Below are 24,031 nucleotides of genomic sequence, written 5' to 3' on the forward strand. Positions count from 1 at the left end.
CGCCCCCATTTCTCTCTCTCTCTCTCTCTCTCTCTCTCTCTCTCTCTCACACACACACACACACTCCTAAAGATCCACCAACTCCCAGTGTCCCGATTACATAATGTTTCTTTCTCCTTTATCATGTATTCTTAGTCTCTCCTTGATATCCAATGTGCTCTAGAGACAGAGTGATCAGGTGGGAACCAGAAAATAATAAGTGTTTCCCAGAAGATAAGACTTAAAATCTACTCATCAGATTTTCCCAGCTTCAGTTACTGACCTATTGCTGTCAGTTTTCCTCCTTGTCCAGGAGGACAAGATGATATGCTTCTAAATGAGGGCAATGGAGTCTACCCTCTGAGCCTCATCCCTGGTTAATTTGATACAATACTCAGTTTCTAAGGCAGTTACATCTTGAGATTTCATTAATAATTCATGATGAGAACAGAACGTTTAACTTTTCCCTGAAGTATTGGGTAACCCTACAACTTCACCTTCCACCTAAGTAAGTATTTGAAAGGTACTCCTGATTTTCATTTCTCTTTGCCTCTCAATTTGACAGTCGGTTCATAATTAAATCCTACTATTTTCTTTTATATATCAACTCTGTCTCTTTGGCTATTTTCCCAGCTAAATTATCAGATCTGGAAACTTCCTGACTTTTTTTCCAACTGGGTTTTCTACTGGCATCATGAACCTGCCTTTTCCTTCTCTGTCTTTACTATTTGGCTGATATAACTGCAGTCACCCAGGATCCGGCCTTCCCACTTCTCTCTAGCTTCTAATACCATCAGAAATTTTCAGAACAATTCTTATGTCTAAAGAGTGAGCAATGACCATTTTCATTTTCAGGCAGGAGGTTCAAGTGTATAGGCGGTTGGAAATTGCTCAGGATGGTAGCAGCAGGAGAGGGAGAGAGGACCACTGAGCAGCTGGATCTAGCAACAAAAGGAAAATGCATTTTGTAACTGTAAGGCTTACAAGAAGAGACCCAATATCCTTATACAATTGTGCTGGAGTCTTCCAGTTGACCTCAGTATCCACTTTCTCCTTTTTGAGGTCCTGGTCAGTATGAATAAAGACTGATGTACACATTACTGAGATTTCCAATCTCACCCCTATACTTGGGCAAATACATTAAGACTATGTACCAATGTGCTCCAAAATGAACAGAATCAGTCTACTACGGTTTTAATGCAGTTCATCCCCCCAGAATGTTTGTTAGAATTTTGGTCCTCAGTGTGGTAACAGTAGGAGGTGATGGACCATTAGGAGATGGTGCTTGAGGGGAGGTAATTAGGTCATTGGGGTGCTGCCCTTGGAAGAGATTAACACTGTTTGTATGAATGAGTTAGTTCTCATGAGAGTGGGTTGTTATAAAAGAGTAAAACTGGCTTCTCCTGGGTTTCTGGCTTCCTGACTCACCCTGTGATTTCTCCCTAGCGTGTGCTCCTGCCATGATCCTACCCACTGTGATGTGATGCAACCAAGGGAGCAGAACTGAAGGAGCCACCCACTCTAGTACTCAGTTTCAAATATTTCATTATAGCAACAGAAAACAGACTAACCCAAATAGTGCCTCACCTTTCCTCTTTATTTTCTGCTGGGAGGCTGGAAATGACTGATACAAAAAAAAAAAAAAAACAGGTGTGAAACATGCAAAGTAAAAATGCTGAATCAGGAGGTGGGGAGCATCTCTGAAGCTCATGGGGATGGAACCATCCTCTCTAGCTCAATGGCAGAGTTCATGCTTAGCATGTGCACATGAAATTACTCACATCATGTCAAGGCAAAAAGGTTTTGAAGGAAAAGCTTATTTGTTCAAGAGCACTAGGGGACCTATGGAAATATGTTCCTGTTCCTCTTCTCTTCTTCCCCAGAAAAGGAAAAAGGAAAGCAAGAATGCAAAATACAAAGAACTAACCCCAGAAGAAAATATAGTCCAAGGAAGAAATAGAAATTCCCCATAAATTCTTTATACTCTGACATTTTAAGAATATGTTCGGGCTGGAGGTGTAGCTCAATGGTAGAGCATGTGTTAGCATGCCCAAGACCATGTGTTCTGTCCCCAGAACCACACACACACACATACAAACACGCACACACAATGTTAGTTCATAAACAGGGGCTCAAAGATAAACAAACAAAACATGAGTATGTTGTGAAAATAAAGCTGTGACAATCACAAAATAGTTTGCAGACAAGGTATCCCCCCAGATCTTCTGTTAATCCAGGAGTATTCAAAGGTGAAATGATTAGATTATGAGACCTGTGATCTAATTGGTTCATCCTAGCTTGAATGTACTGACTGTGGTAACTGTAGGCAGGTGGGGTGAGCTGGAGGAAGCAGGTCACTGGGGAATGCCCTGGAAAGGGTGCATCTTCCCTGTTGCCCTTTCACATATTTCTCCGCTTCCTGATTCCACCAGTGAACTGAGCAGCTTTTCCTTTTTGGTCATGATGCTTTACTTCACCTCAGGCCCAAAGCAGTGAACTCAGCTGACTATAGTCTGAACCTCTGGAACCATAAGTCAAAATAAACTTTTCCTCCTCTAAGTTGTCCTCATCAGATGTTCATCACAGTGACAAAAAGCTAACTAAAACAGTGAACAATAGTTTTTAAAATAACAAAGATTAAATAGAATATAGAAATGCAAAAGTAGAAGCAAGGAGTATGGCTAGGAAGTTGTTACACAGGACAGAGATGATGGTAACTCAGGTCACGGTGGCAATAAAGGGCATCTGGATAGGATCCTGGAACTGAAAGAAAAAATTTAAAAACAGGACATTTAGTGAAAAATGGTGAAATTCAAATAAGGTCTCTAGTATGCTATTATAGTACTTTTAATATCAGTATTAAAGCCCTGATTCTAATAGCTGTATCACATTATATAAAATGCTACTATTATGGAAACCTGGGTATGTTAGTCACTTTTTTGTTGCTGTGACCAAAATACCTGACAGAACTTAGAGAAGAAGTTTATTTTGGGTTCACAGTTTCAGAGGTCCAGTTCATGTGTGACTGGCTCCATTGCTGTGGGTCTGAGTGAGGCAGAACATCACACCAGAAGAACATGATGGAGGAAAGCTGTTCAGTTGAAAGCTCACAGGAATCAGAGAGAAAAGAGTGAGAGAGAGAGAGAGAGAGAGAGAGAGAGAGAGAGAGAGAGAGAGAGAGAGAGAGAAAGAAAGAAAAAGACAAAGACAAAGAGATAGCCTGTTGCCAGAAACAAAATAGAAACTCTAAAGGCATGCCCTGGTGACTTACTTCCTCCAGCCACATCCTGCCTGCCTATAGTTACCACTCAGTAATCCTTTCCAATTATTAATCCAACAAATGGATCAATCCACTGATTAGGTTACAACTCTCATAATCTAATCATTTTACCTCTTAACATTTCTACATGGTCTAACATGAGACTTTTAGGGGACACATCATATCCAAACCATAATACTGTGGGCACTGTGCCCTTGGAAGGAGGCCTATATGGCATTCTGTTGAAAGATGGAGGCACCAAACCGGATCCTCAGGGACATTGGCCCCATATCCTTTTCCTGTACTCTCTGAACAGGAGGTTATTCTGTGGTGTGTAAGACAGTTCTTCAGTGTCTGTGAAATGGTCACCTTCTGTATTCACAGGACTGTTTTTTACTTTCTGTTATAGTGTGCCAAATAGGCTGGTAACTGCTTATGCAAGGATTGCCTTTTTTTTTTTTTTTTTTTTTTGCGGTACTGGGGATCGAACTCGGGGCCTTGTGTTTGCGAGGCAAGCACTCTACCAGCTGAGCTATCTCCCCAGCCCAGGATTGGCCTTTAACATGGATGGCTACCTTAACTGCAAGCATATAAAAGACAGTGTTATACACAGTAAAGACAGAAGCAGCTCCCTAGGTGACAAGTGCTCCATCTCTCCCAAATAAAGCTCTTCTCAGACCCTCAGTGCACAGAGAGTGAGTCCTTTTTCCATGGTTGCTGGTGTTGCCAACTTGGATAGCGCAACACATTAGGCCTACCTCCAGCATTGCAAACTGGGACAGTGCAACATAATACTAGGTGAGAAGTATATGAAAACTCTCTATCCTACTTTTGCAAGTTTTTTGGTAAATATAATTTAATTAAAAATGTTTTTAAAAGGAAGAGCTATCAGGATATGATGATGTCTGAAATATAGGGTATATGGGGGACAGTTAAGATTGGTTAGAAGGTTCTTTCCTGAATAGACGAAATCAGAATATCTAGGTGTAGAACTCAGACACTGGTATTTTTAATTTTTAAATTGTCAAGGCAGGGAAATCCTATTCTTGCTATGCTATAGTTTGGATCTGGAATGTCACCCAAAGGCCCACCTGTTAAAGGCTTAGTCTGTAGTCCATGGTGTTACTGAGAGACAGGTACAACCTTTAAGAGGTGGGGGCTAGTGGGAAAGCTTCTCATCATTGGGAGCATGTCCTTAAAGGGGACTGTGGATCCCTGGCACCTCCTCTGCCTCTCTTCTGCTTCTCTTCTATGAGATGGCTCTGCTCCATCTGCACTCCCTGCCATGATGTGGGCAAAGCAAAGGATTACAGACTGAAAGTCCTAAAACTCTGAGCCAAACCAAACATTTTCTCTTTAAAAAGTTAATTATGTCAACCAGCCTGATGGTGCACACCTATAATCCCACCAGCTCAGGAGACTGAGACAGAAGGATTGCAGGCCCAAAGCCAGCCTCAGCAACTTAGGCCTTAAGCTAGTCAGTGAGACCATGTCTCAAAATATAAATTTTTAAAAGGACTGGAGATGTTGCTCATTGGTTAAGCACCCCTTGGTTCAATCCCTAGTACCAAAAAAAAAAAAAAAAAAAAAAAAAAAAAGTTGATTGTCTCTGGCATTTGTTACAGTTAGTGAAAACTGATTATCATACCCCATTTCTCTCTGATGAGGAGCTACTCATCAGCTCATTTAAGTTTGATATATCCCCTTGCAATGGGTATTTTTTACATTTATATTTCACATCAAATTCATTCTGCAACTGGTGCATGAAACCCCAAGTAGAAAATAGGGAATTTTAGAGAACATTCTTTAATGGCAGCCACATGAGTCTTCACACCCCTGGGAACTTAGTATTATAAATTAGTCGGGTCTTGGCTACATGTCCCACAGCTGGGCCACTTATGCAGGGTGTGCCAGGCCACCTTATCTTTCACTGGCTGGGATGGATCATGGACACAGAATATAATTATCTGATATTTTTCTATATTTTATTTAGGTTTCTAAATTGTCTTCCCGTATCTCCCAGGATGGACAGAATTTTTTTTTTTAGTCCTCCCCTCCCCCCATTGTCACTGCTGTGTTCTTAGACGTTAGGACAATGCCTGGCACTAGTAGATGTTCAATAAATATATATTGATTGAATACATGATTGGAAGGCTAGAAGCTAGGTTTTATGTCCATACGTTTTCTCAGTTGTGGGTTTGGGGAATCACCCCTGGCTGGTCTGCCTCCCGAACTGTTTCCAGAAGATGCTAGACCAAGAGCTGTGAATAGCCCAACCCCACCGAACACATCTGGGAGACCAGCTCGGGGGTCCACCTCTAGAGGTTTTCAGCTTTGAGGAAAAGTCTGGAGCGCTGCAGAGGAGTCTCACTACCCCTCTCACCAGGCCTCCGCGTGCTCCGCCCCGTCCCCGCCCCGTCTCGTCCCGCCCCTCCTCCTCTCCCTCCCTTCCCTGCCCGCGTCTCTTCCCTCCTCCTGTCCCTTCCCTTCCCTCCTTCCCCTCCCTCCTCCCGCTTCTCTCTCGCCAGGCCCCGCCCCGACCCGCCGGAGAAGGATCCACGAGAACCCGGGAGGGGCTGGGGCTGCAGGGTGCGGGGGCAGCGCCTGGGGGCGGGACCAGAGCGGCGCCTCGGCGCCTGGGCCCTGGACACAAAGAACTGCCCGCGAGCGGCGGATTGGGAGCACGCGCCGGCCGGCGTCCCTGGCCCAGCTAGCGGGCTGAGAGCCGAGACTCCCACTCACTCCCTAGGTAAGTCGGGGCGGGGCGGCGGGCGGTCGCGCCTTAGCTTCCCCAGTACCTCCTGGCGCCGCGCGGGGTCCAAGTCCTCGCACAGCCTCCAGGTACCCGGCCGCTTGAACTTCTTGGGGCACCGGGGCAGACTTGGTAAGTCTACGGTGGTGCCGTTTTTTTCTGCCCCCGTCTAGGATGGAGAGGGAGTGGTCACCACTTTAACGTACTTGTGGGAGTCCAGATGCTTGACCAAACTTTTAAAAACGCGGTCTTGCGTCGACCGCCTTTCCGAAGTGCCGGTGCACCTTGGAGTTCCATCCCCTTGTGAAGTGGACATTCAACCACTGGCTGGCGGTCCTTTATAGGGTGGGGAGCACAGTTCCCTTTGCAAAGAAAGTCAGACGGGTGGATGGAGCTGTGGTGGTCCTAAGTACCTGAGGCGTGGACCTTCTTCCCTCCCAGACATCGCGCTACTGCGACTCGGGGGTGCCGGTACTGGGGACCCCTCTACCCGGTTGCCTCACGCAGCCACTCGTTTGGAGGATGTAAGGACGCTGTGCTTTTGAGCTTCTGTTGGCGTCCAGTCGTTTCGCTGCATTCTGTCCTATGACCTCTCCCACCACAGAGTACTTACCTGCTTCCTTTGATATTAATGAATTTGTGCTTGGGGAGATTTTTGGAAATCTGGATACCACTCTTGGAGTTGGAGAAGACTTTTGGGAGTTTTATCTGTTGTGTTCGTGTTGCCTCATCACTCCTTTCCTCCCATCAGTGTGTCCAGTCACAAATTCCATGTAAGAGTTTCATCTGACTGCTTTGGGTGTTTCACACTCACACATATGCCCTTGTATTAGTGCCACATTGTTAGGAGTGCTGTATGGGATTTTGTGTTTACACAGGATGGAAAGGAAAAGGGTGTTAAGGTTTCTTTCTGCTCTACCAGACGTAGGCCCAAGCTTCGGGACCACAGAGAGGGACCCCGAAGAGGTTGTGATGCTCAAGATCAGTAGTTGGGAGGGGCTATGAGTGATGGTGAGTTTCTTCTCAGAAGTCTGCTGTGATTTCCGGCTTTTCATAATGGATTTATACTACTTTTAAAGCAGAGAAAGATTGTGAAACGGGTTTGTTTAACAGAACACTAAGCTGAGCAGTTTTATGAACTGTGTGCAAGAGTATGTGTATATTAAAAGGAAAATACTCAGACGGTTAGGGGTAGCACTCTACTATCACATGCTGTCCCTACTCTGTTTGACCTATACATTATCTAGTTGTGGTTCAAATTATAACAGATCAAAGTGGTCTACAGTGATGTGCCATGCATTGAAGATTTCATCACTGACAAATATGATGGTGGTCCCATAAGATTATAATGGAACTGAAAAATCCCTATTGCCTAGTGACATTGTAACCTCATAGTGAATTGTAATATCCTAGCTCAGTGCATCAAAGCATGTGTTTGTGATGATGCCGATGTAAACAAACCTTTGCTGCCCTCATATGCATTAAAAGTATAATGCATTCACTCATGTACAGTGCATAAATTTTTTCTGTGGTGCTGGGGATCAAACCCAGTGTCTCATGTATGTGGAATTCATGCCACTAAGATATATCCCTAGCTCCATCAATACTAGAATAATGAGAATAAACAACGTTACTGATTTACCTAGTTACTATAGCTATACTTTCTATGATATTAGAGTGTGCTCCTTCTAACTTATTAAAAAAAAAAAAAGTTTACTGTGGAACAGTATGTTATACTGCTGAACAGCAGCTCATACATCTTAATTTACCAAATCTCTTGATTGCAAAAAGAGGCCATGTAAAGTTATTGACCTATACCATTTAGGTTTGTATAAATACACTTTCAGGTTTGCACAGTGGCAAAATTACCTCAGTGATGCATTTATCAGATAGTATCCCTATTATTAAGTATGTGACTGTCAGGTATTGACTGTTATTTTGTATCTTATTAGCAGAAACTGAGTAGTTTTGTGTGTGTGTGTGTGTGTGTGTGTGTGTGTGTGTGTGATGTGATTCAGTTACCTTATTTTGGGATTTTTGTAGATACATCATCTAGGAAGCAAATAAGTAGTGATTTTGGTGTGTTAGTTTCTCCAAGGGTTAATCATTTATTAGGGGAAATTATTCTTTAAAAATGCTGTGTTTTTAATACCTGACTATAAAAGAACAAATCAAACTGGTATTTTTGTGTTTGGATTCAATAAAAATTAGAGGATACTAGCTTTTTTTTTTTTTTTCCTCCCCAGAATTAGAAAACTGCAAATTTTCTCTAAGGAATTTGGACTTCAAATAATAACACCATCAAATTAGAAGGAGAACACTTCACAAAGCAAAAGTTAGGATTTAAAAAATTTTAATTGAGTTTATGTACACTTTGAATGGAACACTGATTTTCTCTAACTCATATTTGCCACATACATACTTGCAATTTGCAGGGCTGCTTGGAGGTGGTGAGCTGACATGGTCATTTGCTAATGGCATATTGTAAAGCCCTTAAAATTAGTGTGCTCTTTGTTCCAGATCTTTATAACAAACCATAAGTATCCAACTATGAACCATAAGTATTCAAGAGCTTCTGATTAATGGTGACTGGCTTTAGATGCTGATTGGTAGGTGGTGTGTGAGGAGTCCCTCTGAGCACATCCTTTCTACCTTGGGCACCTGACCTGTGAATCTTGTTATAAACAGGTGGCTCCTGGCTCAAAAAAGATTTGGAAGTGGGAAGCAAAAATCAGAGCAGTGTCCTTACTTCACACCTAAACTGAGATATTCGGAAGTAGATTCAGATACCTGACAAGGCTTCCGGCCTAGAAAGTTATCCAGTGCTATGGCTACTTTGTTTCCAATTCTATAGCTATTCCATAAGTAGTTGAATAGCACTGGTTCTATGTTTGGGTCTAGTTTAGTCCTTGGCTTTAATACAAATTAGGAATGCAGGCTCAAGGCCAGAGGTTTGGTTAATCACAGCAGGGGGCCAGAACTTTGGATCAGACTCTTGGGGGGCGGGGCTGTAGTGGAAAGCTTGGTTTTCCTTCTGGCATCCTCTCAGTAACCTTGAGCCTCCTGGATTGTGACTGGCAGAGTTTGTGAATCAACAGGGTTCTTTTATGGTACTGTAAAGTCTTCTGGACCTATCTCTGTTGTTATCCTCTTTTGACCTGAATTGAAGCTTTCACGTGGTACTGCACTTTTCTTTCCTCTGGATTGTCCGTCCTCGGACTTCAAAAAAAATAGTACTAATATATGTGGCTTCTTAGTTCCCAAAGATTGGATATAGTCTCCTTTGAATTAAAATCATTTGATAGTTTCTGAAATAAACCAGAGTCCTCTAGATGATTATGGTGCACTCAAGTTTGAGAAGAGCACTGGTAGATACTGATTTCTGTACATGGATTGTTATTTTGTATCTTGTTAGAGGAAATAGAGGAAACTGGCAAGGGTGTGCGCGCGTGTGTCTGTGTGTGTGTGTGTGTGTGTGTGTGAGAGAGAGAGAGAGAGAGAGAAGTGATGCATCCTCTTCTCTTTCAACTCAGTTATCTTATTTTAAGATTTACTTTGTAGAACCATCATTTAGGTCATGATTTTGGTGTGTTAGACTTTCTCCAAGTGGTCATCATTTATTAGGGAAAATCATTCTTTAAAAGCTCTAGGTTTTTAGGGCTCCAGTAAAGACTGTACAGTTAGGGTGGTTTAACTGCCATTTGTGGGAAACCCAGCTCAGACTGTCTTAAACAGAGAGGCGACAGAAGAAAAATCCAGAGTTTAAGGATGGGCTGCTTCATGTCTGAAATGGTAAAATTGCCTCACATCTGCAGGGAGAGGAGGCTTGACTTCTGTGACTGTCATTAAGAATAATCAGTAACATGCCTGGTCCTTCAGCCAGGCTGAGAGCAGTCACAGGCCATTTGAACAGGTCTTGATGTGCAGCAGGCCCCTACACTTGGAGGCTGAGAGGCATGGGGACTGGGGGAGGACAGGCCTGGGTTTTGGTTAGTGGCAAGCTTGTGTGAGTCTCAACACAGGTAGTATGTCTCCTCTACTAGGGTCCAGGGTGCTATCAGAAATGTTTACATTTTGAGTGAGTGTTCACTGTGTGCCAGGCCCTGTTCTCAAAGAGTTTTTTGTAAATTCTATCAAGTAGTGCTCACAGTAGTTCATTGAGCCAAGGTGTGCTGTTGCCCCCATTCCACAAACAGAGAACTCAGCAATTAGGTTAATAGCATACTTAAGGTCACATGAAGGTCATGGGTGCCCAGATCTGGACAAGCCCTCTGTAGATTTCACATCCCCTACTGTGCTGTGTTATGTTGTCTCCAAACACAATGAGATTTCCACCATCCCTCTCTGCCTCAGAATAACTTGATAGTTTCTTTACTTTAAAAGGAAAATTATGTGTTTTCAGTACTGATAAAAAGCCATGACTTATGTGATCCTGTAGGTGAGGATCCAGATGGGAATTATTAACAAATTCTGTTTTTAAGCAAGAGTATTGATGGTTTAATGATTTCCCTTTTCTTTTCTTTCGTTCTTTTTTTTTTTTTTTTAATTGTGGTACTGGAGATTGAACCCAGGACCTTGTGCATGCGAGGCTTACATTCTACCAACTGAGCTATATCCCAGCCCAATTTGCTTCTGTGGTCTTGCTGTGTACATGCATGCTCAGAGAAATAACATTTTTTAAAACTGAGTCTGATGCTGGCATTGAATCTGTAACAAACCTTGAGCCTTCAGCAGCCACTACACAAAGAGATGGTGTTGGGCTCGCCCTGCCAGGTACACCTCCCAAGGGCTCATTCACCCTGGAGGCCTTAGGATTTCCTTAGGCTCACAGGTGACATTCAACTATAAACAAGAACCAACATTAAATAATGTCATGAAATATTCACTGATTTGAAGTTTTAGTTCCAAGGGCACAGAGATTTAGGAACTGCTATAAATTAAAAAATGAACAAGAACTAGACTTTGACAGTCAGGCTGTCACAACCCTGGGGAGCTCTCCTGTCTGAAGTAGCAAGTACTGAACTGCTGATCATGTGGCTTTGGCTTCTATCTGTGTTCATGGAAATGAACAAAACCAAGCAGGGAAACATGGGCCAAACCACCACTGTCCCCAGAACCTTGAACAGACTAGGAAATGTGTGACCCATGTGGACAGGAGAGGAAAATAGGACTCACTGGGAAAAACTAAGAGGGCAGTATGTTCTGCCCCAGAGATTCCCAAGGACAGGCTGCAGCTCCACCACTTTTCCCCAGGTTCAGGTGACCTTTTTCACTGCTGGCCAAGGACATAAATTAAGAGAAGTGACAGAACAAGTTTGGCCCCCAGATTCCGGGCAGGGACCAAAAACTGGATGCTCCATTTCCAAACCCCACAGCCTGCATCAGTGACCTCTTCAAGTTTTTGGTGGCGCTCCTCAGAAAATTGCCTCACCAAGATGCTTGTAGCATCCTGACTGAAGTGTCTACAGTCAACTGCTAACATACTCAAAGACAACCAGCTGTTGCTCTGTGACAGCAATCTAAGAAACATTTGTAAGTGCATAATGCCCTGGGACTTGGAAACTAAGCAGTTTTTGGTACATTTTGTTTTTTTGGTACTGGGGATTGAATCTGGAATTTCTACTAAATTTTTATTATTTCAAATTGTGTAAATGGTGTTTGTACATTTTACTACCTAAGATTCTCATAATTCAGGTAAAAGGTGACTATCCTGCTGTGGACACCATCTTAACCAAGTGATCAGAGTTAGCATTATCAGCAGTGAGACATTATGTGCATCCTGATGAGATATACCAGGAGAGCATAACCCCACCCTAGAAGGATTCCCATTATACCTACTATTATAACCTGAATTATTCCCTTCTTCCCTCTCTTCCTTTGCTGGGGAAGTAACCCAAGGCCTCATGCATGCTAGGCAAATCTACTGCTGAACCCTCAATACCCTCAATAGTATCTCCAATTTTGCAGAAACACCAGACAAACTCCATTTGTGGGACAGTCTGCAAAATACTAACCTATATACTCCAGACTTTTTTTTAAAGCATTTTTATTAGTTGTTGATGAATCTATGTTTATTTATTTGTATGTCGTGCTGAGAATCAAACCCAATGCCTCACACGTTAGGCAAGCGCTCTACCACTGAGCCACAATCCCAGCCCCTAGATTTTTCACTCAAGTTAAAAAAAAAAAAAAAAAAAAAAACCTCAATTCTTTTTAAGTTAAAAAAAAAGTGAGAAAAAAATTTCAAAGACGGTTTTAAAGGGTCTCAAGGGATTGTATATGGTGTGTGACCCTCAGTTGTATAAAAAAGATTATTAAAGGACATTGTTGGACAGTGGACAAAATTTGGGTGTGAATGGGGAATTAAACAATAGTATTATGTCCATGTCAGATTTCCTGAGTTTGATCATTGTACTGTGGCTTTCTTCTTTAATTTCCTAAGGTATTTAGGATATGGCATACAAAGTCTGAAACTTAATCTCAAATGGAAAGCGGGAAGGGAGAGACATGGAAAAGATATGGAGGGAGTGAGAATGATAAAGTGGATACGGTAAATGAAGCAAAATGAAAAGCTAGCTGAGTAAGGGAATACTTGAGAATTATTTGTACTGTTCTTGAAACATTTCTATAAACGTGAAATTATTACAGAATAAAAAGTTACAAAAAGTGAGGCGGTGGATGTTGCTCAATGGTAGATTGCTTGAGGCTCTTAGGTTAATCCTCCACACTGTCAAAAAAAAAAAGGTTGCAAAAAGAAATGTCTGCCCTGTAGTCACTGTAAGCTAAGTACCTTCTATCAGTGAAAATCTTAATCTATTTTATCTTATTCTTAGGTATACTTTTTTCCTAGTATAACATTTCTGAAGTTTGGGGGTACATATTAAATCTATGTTCTTAGCACTGGTTCAGTTTTTTTTCTTGGATCTGAAATTTTTATTCATAGTAATTCATGTAAAGGACACACATGTGGTTATTTTCCATACCATTAAGGAATATATAATTTTTACTGTTTTGATGTAAACTTTCCCAGAAAATCTCTTTTGTGCCCATTTAGTTTTATGCTATCATGCCATATTATTTTCATTGTTTTTTATATACCAAAGAAGACAGGACTTTTGTTTCAAAAGTTAGATGTTTTCTTTTATTAATTCTGTATCATAATATTTACAGTTGAAGAAAAATTATTTTTACTGAAGTGTTAAATGGTTAACAATGGCAAATGATTCAGTCCACTTAGACTTTACAAAAAAAAAGGTTTACCAGATAGACGTTTAATAAATAAAAGAAGCACTTGGAAAAAGTCCTTAGAAAGCAGGCCTAGAGACATCACCTGCATCCTTTGCACAGATTTTGCTAAAAAAAAGTCAGATCTAAAAATGTATTCTGTCAAGGAATAAGAAAACCAAATGCACATATCATGACAGGTATTCTAGAGGGAAGTTTATGTGGTGGTGTCATTAGGGTGACTGTAGCAAGTACCATCTGTAGAGGCATTAATCTAAATTTTTTGCCTGGCAATAGATTTCTTTTGTGAATTCTGAGCATTTTGCGTTGCTTCCCAAATCTTTCAACTCTTTTCCGTCCTTAATTGTAGCAGAACACATAGCCTCAATTCTTGCAGTGTGGTCAAAAAATCTTGTGGCATAACATCATTGATGGCACTGAGCCGCAGGGCTGTGGGATTGGCCATGTCCTTGCCTGTGATGTCTGGAGCAGTCCCGTGAACTGACTCAAAGGTGGTTGACCCAGTTGGCCAGTGTTGCCACTTGGGGTCACACCAAGACCTTCAGTCAGTACTGTACACAGGTCACTAAGGATAGCTCCATACAAATAACAAGAACATCAAATTGGGGTGGGTTTTGTACCATATTCAAACATACTGTATCAAGATACATCTCATTATCAGCCTTAAAGAACAATGAAATTGTGGCACTTGCCAGTAAGTGATGTGGATACTAATTCACAATGAGGTGGGGCTAGGGAAGAATAGAGTTACTTTAGATTAGGTAGAGGAGAGTGAAGCGGGGGCCAGTATGACAGTAGGAAAGATAGTAGAAAGAATCAGACTTTATTACCTCATGTATGTAGGTAACCATATGACCAGTGGTATTCTACATCATGTATAATCAGAAGAATGAGAAGTTATACTACATTTTATATGATGTATCAAAGGGTATTCTACTGTTGTGTATAACTAATTAAAACATTTAAAAATTTAAAAGAGATACAGCTCATTAAATTTAACCTCTTTACCGTTTTCTGCAACTTCCCTGCATTTCTGCAGAAAAAGTCCATCTGACATTCACATGATGTTGGCTTTGTGCATGGTCGTGACATTGCTCCAGTGATTGTTCCAGGCATCCTCAAAGGCAAACTTAGCAATGCACTTGCTGGACTCCTCAGTGATGAGCTTAATGCTTTGCACAACTATGTCAATGGTCACATGCTCGATTCTTCTGTATTCTCTCGAATGGTGACAATATTTATGTAAGTGTAAGGAGTTTTATACCCTTTGATTGAGACACACAGTCAGGCGTTGATATAAAGGTCAAATATTTACTGCAGCAATAAATGCATAGATGGGTGACCAGCTGCTATGGGGTTCTTTAAAAGACCTTTCAAGCCTGTCTTGTTCTTGTCCATTGACTCTGACTTCCAGAGGTATCATCTGCTTTCTTCCTGGTCCTTGAATGGCAGTGATGTTCCTCTCCTTCCACTGAATAGGTGCTTTGGCAGCATCAAAAATCTTCATAACTGCAGCTGAAATTTCTGGACCAATTCCATATCCTGGAATTAAAAAGTTACTGTCTGAACACCACCAACAACTGTCTGGTCACCTGTTTTGGGTTGTAGACGGTACCCAGCAGCCGAGAGACCTTGGAGATCCATGTAGACACTGCCATTGATTCTGCTCCTCTCCAGTTCAAATTTTGACATCTGATTTTCTTTGTCATTTCTAAGAAACAGTGACTGACAGACAGGGTGGCCAGCACCTCAGTGAGCAGGTTCCTGCACAGGAGGTATGAGCCTCATGAGATAATAAAAGTTCTGAAATAATGAGTAAAAGATTAAGGACAAAGCCAAAGATCAGATGTAAAAAGCCTGATGGGTCTTCCAGTTCTGATAGGAACTGGAATTGAACAACCCAATTCTTTATTTAAGGGGAAGTACATCAAAGTCAGGGATAAGGTTTCAGTAGGAGTTGTTTTGTTTAAGTGCTTGTTTCTCCGTGTGGCAAGGGTCTTGCAGTAAACAGGTTGATTGGCATTTGGCCTGCTAACACCTATGTCCAGGAGGCTGTGCTTGAACTTGAGGTGTCAGGATGCCAGCCTGAAGTGGGCAGTCTCACATCAGGCGGTTTCGGCCTGGTAGTTCCCAAGACAGCAACTTCCCTGCCTATGGCTTGAACATCTCTCAGTTCGCACACATGGTTGATGGCTCCCAGTAAGTGGCATCTTGGATTTGATGAAATATGATTCCATTGTCTAAAGAGAAGGGAAAAAAGATGACATTCTTTCTAGTAACTTTGTATGTAAAGATTTCTCAGTCTCTCACACCTGCATTTATGCACCAGGCTAGTCAACTGCCTTTGATCGTTTCTACCGTATCATCTCATAGATATTGTAAACATTCCAGACTGAATTTCCCTCTTTACCTCTGTTCCCCAGTCTACTTTTTCTCTGTATTTTCTGCCTTAGGGAACACAACCCTGATTTTTAGCAGTGATGGCCCCAGAATATCCAAGTGGAGGGAGACCAGGAGACCTACCTTAAACTGGGGTTTGAAGGTTGGGGAGATGGGGTGGGTATGAGACCCTGGACCAGCCATACCTTGGTTCAGATAGTTTCAGGGGTTACATTCTGATAAATGCATCATTAGGCAATTTCATAGTGATGCAAAGAGTGCTTAAACACAAGCTAAGAGTTAGGATGTCACAGTGACATCATCTTATGGGATCACAGTTGTATATATGTGTTGGTAACTGGAAGGTCCTTATGCAGTGATGTCTGTACTACTTTTAGTTCTGATCATTTCTTGAAATGACTTTGGGGTCCAGATGTTTGTGCCTAATTTTCCCCATTTGTTTTGTGAGAATAGTTTTTCCAAGTCATTTAAGTTAACAGATGAGGCACCTTAAGGTACAATAAAGCTCTGAAATTCTGTAAGTTAAAAAATGTTTTATAAATCTGGGACAGTGGTCCAGGTGTACAATTTCAGCTACTTGGAAGGGGGATGCAGGATAGAATTCAAGGCCAGCCTGGGCAGTATAGGGAGACCTTATTAAAAAAAAAAAAAGAAAAGTAAAATTAATTTTAAAATGCTCTTGTAAAATAGAATCATTAAATAATTAAAAAATAGATACACGTTAGGCGGACAACTCTGAACTCTGAACTTTGTGTTGGTGAAGGACTTGTGTATGGTTGATCGTCTGTATTTCCTGATTCCCTGCAGGGTTTCTCCCAGAGTTTCTTTCATGTTATCAGTTCCTGGGTGATTTTTACACTGGATGCTTGGCAGGGAGTTTATTCCTGCCAGGAACAGACATTTTTCATAGAACTTACAGTGTCCTGGTGGTCCCAGGCTCCTTTCCCCAGTTGGGTCCCCAGTCACTGCAGTGTTAGACACTTTTGTAGTCTCTTTAATCTTTGAGCCTCACGTGTATCAAACTTAGAAAAGGTTCTATCCAAAGTTTTTTTGTTTTGTTTTGTTTTTTTTAGTTTTACAGAATCCTGTTTGACTCAGGGGAAACTGTATGACCTCAGGCTTTTAACATTTTATTTTAGTTTATTTTGTTTGGCATAGACTTAAGCAGTTGCAATAGCAAACTGCAGTGATTTCCCCCTTGCCTGGTTTCTGGACTGCTGTGTTTATCTACATTTAGGATGATCAGTTCTTGGCAATTCTGAATCTCCTTCAGAGCCTTTGAGTTGTTGATGTTGACACTGACCTTCACAGCAGGCTCATTCTTTAGAGGTAGAAACGCCATTATTCAGTCCTCTTTGGATTCTGTGGATTGCTAAATATGTGTAAAGAACAAAGAAAAGTAACAGTGTGTGTTGTTCCTTAGGCTCCTAAATGCACAGCTGGAATTTCAGATAGGAAAATTGGAATAGTCATGAGAATGAGGGTAAATTGTTCTTAGGGTTTTCTAGTGGATTTTATAGGCTGTTATTTTATTCTCTTATTTTCTTTATAGCCAATAAGAAAGGTTATTCCCTGGTTCTGGTAAAAAAAAAATATGTCTCTGTTTTATGACATATGAATAGAATGGATGAAAAATGGGGGTGGAAAGAGGAGGAGGAGAAGGAGGAGGGCAGGAGGGGGAATTTTGGTTTAAATATTGCTTTTTTTTTTTTTTTTCTACCAGGGATTGAACTCAGGACTGCTTAACCACTAAGCCACATCCCCACCCCTTTTTTGTATTTTATTTAGAGAGAGGGTCTTGCTGAGTTGCTTAGGGTCTAAGTTGCTGAGGCTGACTTTGAACTCAAAATCCTCCTGCCTCAGCCCTTCTGAGCTGATGGGATTACAGATGTGCACTGTTAGTGCTTTTTCCTTACAACTAGGTTTACTAATATAGATTCTTATATGATATTAAAACTTTTCAGTTTGGTTGAAAGCCAGAAGAGATAATTTCTCAGTATATTCTGGATGTGAAATTACTGTACTTAATTTCACAGAAAAAAATTTAAAAGAAGTATTCAAAACTATACGTTTATATGCTATTAGTAGGCATGAGGCAGTATATAAAGGTTGGTGTTTTAAATGGAGCTAGAACTCAGTATGGGTTCATTTATTTATCACCTGTGCAACCTTGGTCAAATTGCTTAGACTCTCTTTTCCTCAATTTCTTCATCTGTAAATTGAAGATAATGATAGTGCCTCCCTTAGAAGGCTAAATTCCTAAGTGCCTAGAAGTGTATATGGAACTCATTGAGTGTTCAAGAAATGTTGGTTTTGTATTATCAAAGGATTATTTGGCAAAAGCAAGGCTGAGGGTTCAAAGGTAGATGCATCTCTCCAGTGGTTCTGATCGTCCATAGACAGTTTACACCAGGATCTGGCCAGCAGGGAGGTGAGTGTTCAGAAAAATCTCCCTGAGCCCTTTGTATTTTTCTCCCTCAATCTTTAAGATCACTTGATTGAAACAAAAGTAAACCACAACAATGGTCCCACAAAGAGAAATTAAAACAGAACAACAAAATGTGCAGACTCCTTAAACAATTAGAAACTTAGATCACTTAATTGAAAAAACTATTAACTAAGACCTTGTTGTGACCTTCAGGTTTGTCCTCATGTTTGGTGTATACATGTATATTTTGTGGAGTTGAAGCTTATGAGTACCACATTTCTGCTTTGTTCTACTTATTGTGATGTTTTATTTTTAAATTTAGTTTTAATATTTGGATGCTGAGAATCAAACCTTTGTGCATGCTAATTACATGCTCTATCATTGAACCACATGCCCAGCTCCTTTAGTTTTCGTTGCTGTTGAAATTCATACCATGATGTGCTCTGTTTCCCCTTTGTGTGAATATTGAATTTTTTCTCTGAGCAGTTATACCTTTTTTTTTTTTTTTTTTTTTTTTTTTTTTGGTGGCAGTGGTACTAGGGATTGAGTCCAGGGGCACTCTATCACGGAGCTCTATCACTCCAACCCTTTTTTCTTTTATTTTGAGACAGGGTCTCACTGAATTACCCAGACTGACCTCAAACTTGGTATCCTCCTGCCTTAGCCTCCTGTCACTGGAATTGCAGTTGTGTGCCATCACATCAGGCTCAGTTAGAGATTTTTAAAGGAGCATTTTGTAAAGTTTCCAAGTCATCTTCTTTTTTGTATCTTTAAATATGAAACGTTTACATCTTTCTATGTCCTGCCACTGTGTACTCAGGCTATGGTAGGATGGGTAGCAGTGGGCTTCTGATCTGACCCTCCCTGCTGGCTCCTCTGTCCATTTGTTTGTTGGAGGAGTGCTGGAGGGTTGGGGCTGACCCTGCTCTCCAGGCCCTGCAGGACCTCTCTGTGCCTCTTACCTTGTCCTGCAGTGGAAAAATAGTGGAAGCCCTTCCTTAAGTTGTTTTACTTTGTATTTCCTTAATGATTAGTTATACTATACCTGTTAATCTTTTGCTTATTTTTTTCATGCAAATAAATAATGCCCTAAAGTAATCAGCCTCTTCTGCATGTCTCAAGGACATTATTCTTCCAGGAGTGAAGAAAAAAGAGAAAGCAAGCAGCACCTTCCTCAGACTGACTGACGGGTCTGTTGGTTAAGAATGTGTGAACACTGTAGTCCCAGTTCCTTGAGAGGCTAAGGTAGGAGGATCACTTCAGTTTGAGGTCTGCCTGGGAAACAGCAAGATCCTGTCTCAAAAAAAAAAAAAAAAAAAAAAAAAAAAGCCCTAGCATGCACAAGGCCCTGGGTTCAATCCCCAGCACAAGGAGAAGGAAAAAAAAAAAAAAAAAGCAAGAACAAGGAGGCAAAGTAGTAAATACATACACCTATTTAAAGAGCACTGATTTCTGCTGGGCATGGTGGCACATGCCTATAATCCCAAAATAACTCTGGAGGCTGAGGCAAGAGGGTCACAAGTTTGTGGCTAGCCTGGACAACTCAATAATACCATCTTTCAAGATTAAAAACAAAAAGATTAAAAAGGGCTGGGCATATACTTAAGTAATAGAGTGCTTGCCTAGCATGCATAAACCCCTGGGTTCAGTTCCCAGTTCCACAAATAATAAATAAATGAATAAATAAAGAGTGCTCATCATTTTTCCAGAGGAATAATATCCACTTGTCCAATATCTTTGGCATTTGGGGAAAGAAAGAAAGAGTATCTGAGTGAATTCTCCCTCTGGAATCTCTGCCTTTATTAGAGAACCAAATGCTCTAGCTAGCTGACTGCTAAAGCTCTGGGTAGTTCTGAGACCTATAATTATGTTTCATGAGAATAAGTGCAGTGGAGGTGTGCTTGTCCTGCTTGCAGCACAGCCCTCACCTCTCCTTCAAAGAGAGAAATAAATCTAGGATAATAGCCCTGGATTTCTCAGGCATCTTTCTCAGAATGTATCTGTACCAGCATCTCTCCTGTCCCCTGTACAATGGCCTTTTAGGAGCTAGTGATCCACACACCTCCATTTAACAGGACAGTTCTGTCCTCCAGGTTCTGAGACTGCAGTGTGCCTTGTAACTTCATGAACCAGCATTCCATACCTCAGCTGCTCCAACATGAATAGGGCTGAGAACTCTCTGGGGACAGATCACAGACCTTCTGAAGTAAATATAAATTATTTTCTCTAATAAAACTAGGCATAAACTGTTTAACACATATAAACCTACAGCAGGGTAATTTTTTGAAATCAAGTATGTTTTAGTCAGTTTTTTCCTGTTCCAAGACAGTAGTCAAAACTTTGTGTTAACGGTACAGAGCTGTGACAGAAATGTCTAGAGGAGCTCCTCACTTTTTTTTTTTTAATTGACTTACATGAACATGTGTGTTTACAGTTCGAAGAGTTGGAACATACATATAGATTTGTGTAACTGTTACCACAATGAGAATACAAAATGGTTCCATCATCCAAGAACTCTCTTGCTATCCTTCTGTGGTTATTAACTGCTGCCAGCCACTCATCTATTCTCTGTCCCTACAATTTTTCCAACCACTAATCTATGCTCTGTCCCTATAGTTTTTCCATTTCCAAAATGTCTTATAAATGGAATCTTCAGCATTTAACCTTTCTCTACTGATTTCTTTTGCTAAGAACTTACTATGTTGTTGCATGTATTGATAATTTGTTCCTGGGTTATTGATAAGTAGTATTCTAGGTAAGGATTACCATAGTGTTTTTATCTATTGACCTCTTGGAGGACATTAATGTTATTTCTAGTTTTGAGTGATTAAGAATACAGCTACTATAAATATTTGTATACAGGTTTTCTGTGATTCTGTTTTTATTTCTTTAGGGCAAAAACTTAGATGTAACAAATAGGCAAGCTTGTCTATGTTTATTTTTTATAAGAAACTGTTTTCTTTCCAGACTGGCTATACCATTTTGCCTCCCTACTCCTGTTCTTACATATGAGAGTTTCGTTTTAAAATAAGTTATAAAAAGTTGACTGTCCTCTCTTTTATTTCCTGGAAGATATTATTGTAGAATTGATGTTATTTCTAATTTAAACATTTGGTAAAATTTTCTAGTAAAGCAATCTGGGATGGGAAACTTTGTTTTCTGATAGCATTTAAACTACAAATTCAGTTTTTAAATAGTTATAGGACTATTATTCAGATTATCTGCTTCGTCTTGGAGAAATTGTAATAATTTGTGGTTTTCAAAGAACTGCTGTGTTTAAGTTGTTGAATGAATGTGTGCAGAGTAGTTCATAGTATTCCTTTATTATCTTTTTAATATCTGTAGAATCTTTAAAAAGATTCTTTTTTTTATGATGATGGCAGTTCATATCTTGTCTGGCATATTCTCCTCTTTCTCTGTGTCTCTTGGTTTATCAACCTTATTTATCTCAAATCAATATCAACTTTGGGTTTATTTCTTTTCTATTTTCTGTTTTCAATTTTGTTGATTTCTTTTTATTATTTTCATTCTCTCAATTTTATTTTACTCTTTCTTTTTTTCTCATTTCTTGAGGCAGAAGCTGATGTTATTGGTTTGGGACCCTTCTTCTTTTCTAATAAAAGCATTGAGTGGGTAGAAATTTCCATCTGAGAACTGCTTTAGCTGTATCCCACAAGTTTTTATATGCTGCATTTTCATTTTCATTTAATTTAATATATTTGAATTTTTTCCTTGAGATGTTCTCTTTGTCCAAAGTATTATTGAGGAGTGCATTAATTTCCAGGTATATGGAGATTTTCTTGTATCTTTTTGTTATTGATTTCTATTTTAATTCCGTTGTGGTCTGATAGCATATTTTGTATGATTTATGATCTTTTAATTTTATTGATGTATGTTTTGTGGTCCAGAATATGGAATATCTTTTTAAATTATTTTTTAATTTTGAGACAGGGTCTCAGGGTCTCACTGAGTTGCTTAGAGCCTCACTAAATTGCTGAAGCTGACTTTGAACTCACATTCCTGCCTCAGCCTCCCAGTTGCTGGGATTACAGGTGTGTGCCACCACAACCAGCCAAGTATGGAATATCTTGTTGGGTATTCTAAAATAAGAGGTTAAGAAGATATGTATTCTGCTGTTGTATTCTTTGAATATTGATGAGTTCTGATGAAGTATTGTGTAAATGTCCATTAGATGATTCTTTTTGGTTTAGATGTATCCTTGATGATTTTCTGCCCCCTAAATGTATCAGTTTCTGAAAGCAGGGTGTTGAATTCTCCAGCTTCAGAGTGGAGGTGTCTCTTTCTCCATGCAGTTCTATTAGATTTTTACCTCTTGTATTTTGATACTTTGTTGTCGGGTGCATATGTACAAAGGATTGTTACATGTGTTTGGAGAAATGACCCCTTTATCATTATGTAAATGCTCCTCTATGTCCCTAATTTTTGTTTTGAAGTCAGCTTTGTCTATAATCACTATAGCTGATTTTTTTTCCCTCCTTTTTTCTGTTGGTACTGGGAATTGAACCCAGGGCCTCAAACACTAGGTAAGCTCTCTACCACTGTGCTATATTCCCAACCCTCCAGTTTTCTTTTGATTAGAGTTAGCATGGCATATTTTTCTTCATCCCTTTAGTTTAACAGGCATCTTTAAAGTAGTTTTCTTGTAGAAATATGTAGTTGGATCTTGTTTTGGTTAATCCAGTCCGACAGCCTTTTTTGTGTTTGTGTGCTAAGGTTCCAACATGGGGTATTGCTCATGCTATGCAAATGGTCTATCATCCCCAGCCTAGTCTTTATGTCTTTTGACTAGTATACTTAGATCATTCACATTGGAAATGAATATTGATATGTTTGGATTAATATCTAGTGTATTTGTAACTGTTTTCTATTCATTACACTTTTAAAATATTTTTTATTTTTATTTTTATTTTTATTTTTGGCTTTCTCTTTCTCTCTTTCTTTTTCGGGTTGGGATTGAACCCAGGACCTTGCATATGCTAGGTAAATGCTCTACCACTGAGCTATACCTCTAGTCTGCCTTCTCTGTTTTTTTTTTTTTTTTTTTTAATTAAAAAATAAATAAATAAATATATATATATATACACACACACACATATGTATATATTGAGCATTTTATATGCTCACTTCTTTTATGATTACATTTTTTACTTCTCTCTTGGCATATCTCTTCCTCTTCTCCCTCTCCTCTACCTCCTCCTCTTTTCCCATCTCTCCCTCTCCTCAATACTGGGGATTGAACTAAGGGCTCCACACATGCTAGGTAAGCAATCTACTACTGTGCTACATCCCAACCTTTTTGTTTTTTTTGAGAGAGGATCTCATTTGGTTGCCCAGCTGGCCTCTAACTTGGAATCCTTCTGCCTCAGCCTTCAGAGTAGGTGTGTGCCACCATACCTGACTTTCAGTTCTTTTTTTGAAAAATTTTGTGATGGTTGTCCTAGAGCTTGCAATAAAAGTATGTATCTTATTTAGGGTCATGCAAATATCTCATGGCAGAATATCCCTGATTCCTCCCTCCCATTCCTTATAACACTGCTATCATTCATTTCACTTATCCAGAAGTTGCAGTTATTATTTTGAACAGTTATCTATTAGGTCAATTAAGAGTAAGAAAGAAAAGATTATATTTTACTTTCACTTATCCTTCCAATAATGCTCTCTGTATATTGATCTGTTTTGACCTATGTATTTTCTTCCTTGTTTTCTGAAGAATTTTTTAAAAACATATTTTGCTAGTTGATCTACTGGCAACTCATATATTCAAGGTTTTCTGCCTTGGTTCCTGTTGAGCAAGCAGTTATGCATATTTGAAACCCAGATGGAGAGTGATCGGGGATTGCTGAGGGGACTCAGCCAAGTAGACTGAAGGTGACAAAGGCCTTGCCAAATATTCTATCCTTTGCACAACCTGGAGTGTGGGCCTCAGAATTCCAAAAAGAGATATGCT

At 40.1% G+C, this 24,031-nt stretch overlaps 1 protein-coding gene and 1 pseudogene across 2 annotated transcripts in view; one reads left to right on the forward strand and one right to left on the reverse strand.

Moving 5' to 3' along the window:
- Positions 1 to 5,749: 5,749 nt before the first annotated feature.
- LOC306650833 (ninein-like protein) overlaps positions 5,750 to 24,031 on the forward strand; it is a 136,084-nt gene continuing 117,802 nt past the window's right edge. Inside the window, 1 exon segment of the mRNA XM_079123159.1 lies at positions 5,750 to 5,987. The gene's annotated coding sequence lies outside the window, so the exon portion shown is untranslated.
- LOC306651618 (isocitrate dehydrogenase [NAD] subunit alpha, mitochondrial-like) lies at positions 12,297 to 17,254 on the reverse strand (annotated as a pseudogene). The gene is made up of 2 exons: positions 14,221 to 17,254; positions 12,297 to 13,885 (listed from the first exon to the last, which is right to left on the reverse strand). The product of its transcript is annotated as an isocitrate dehydrogenase [NAD] subunit alpha, mitochondrial-like (transcript).

This window comes from Sciurus vulgaris, assembly GCF_902686455.1.
Source record: "Sciurus vulgaris genome assembly, chromosome: 2".
NCBI classification, from domain to species: domain Eukaryota; kingdom Metazoa; phylum Chordata; class Mammalia; order Rodentia; family Sciuridae; genus Sciurus; species Sciurus vulgaris.